Consider the following 1,264-nt stretch of genomic DNA (forward strand, 5'->3'; position numbering starts at 1 on the left):
TTGGCAAATGATAGAAATTTCAATTTTAAATTGAATTACCTTACTTCGGGGCGGGTTTGGGTTAGGGTCTTTGCTATACCAAACCCGAACCCGAAATTTAAACCCGGGTAAAACCCGAACCCAATCACATCGGGTTTTCCCCGTTAAATTCGGGTTCGGTTCGGGCCGGTACCCACGGGTTTGGTTTTTATTGCCATCCCTAGTTGCATGGCACAGTAAAAAACAAGCATGTGTTGCTTTGTCTACCGCCGAAGCGGAATACACATCCGCTGGTGTGTGTTGCGCTCAAATCCTTTGGATGAAGCAGCAACTTAAGGACTTTAGTCTTAAACTAGAAAATATCCCCATTAAATGCGATAATACAAGTGTCATAAACCTATTCAAGAATCACATTTTGCATTCTAGAACCAAGCATATAGAAATTAGACATCATTTCTTACGTGATCATGTACAAAAAGGTGACTGCGTTCTTGAATTTGTTGAAACCTCTAAACAGTTAGCATATATTTTCACCAAGCCCCTTTCACGGAATACTTTCTATGTTCTCATGAGAGAACTTGGAATTCTTGATGAACAATATCTTGATTAAAACTGTCTAGACGTTTAGTTTGTGTCTTGCCTCCAAATCACTACATTCTCGTTTTCCCCAAATCAAAACCCTAGGTTAGGTTTGTCACATTCCTTCACTGTTTTGTCTAACATCAATTCGATTTCTGCATACAAATGGAGCAAGGTCGCCCAAAAAGGTTCAAAACTCCTACCAAGAGTGGAAGAAGACCGGAAGCTGGCTCATCCTCCACTCGGGACCGCGGTGACCAATTTTACTCGCTCATTCTGCAAGAGAACCGTTTGGCTAAGTTTCAAGGCCGTAAACCCACGTATGTAAGGTATGTTGATCTAACCTGGATGGCGGAACAAAATTTCAGTTTCCCGCATGATATGGAGGCTCATGGAGCCGTTAAATTTCTGGAATTAAAAGGACAAGTTTACCCTGCTCTAGTTAGGGAATTTTATGCAAATTTCAGATATAAGGATGGTAAATACTGGTCTATGATTTCTGGTAAACTGTTTGAGATTAGTGATGAATTGTTTATGAATGTTGGTGGGTTATCATCTTCGGGTTATGGAATAGGAGACTGCTCATGGGTTAAGGATAATTTTGATCCTACTGAGGTGTATAAGTCATTTCTTAGAGGACCTCATTTGTATATTCAGGGTCAACTGACCAAGGCTGGGTCATTATCTATTGAGAACAGGCTGCTGC

The sequence above is a fragment of the Lupinus angustifolius genome, unplaced genomic scaffold (assembly GCF_001865875.1).
Source record: "Lupinus angustifolius cultivar Tanjil unplaced genomic scaffold, LupAngTanjil_v1.0 Scaffold_1_814, whole genome shotgun sequence".
NCBI lineage: Eukaryota > Viridiplantae > Streptophyta > Magnoliopsida > Fabales > Fabaceae > Lupinus > Lupinus angustifolius.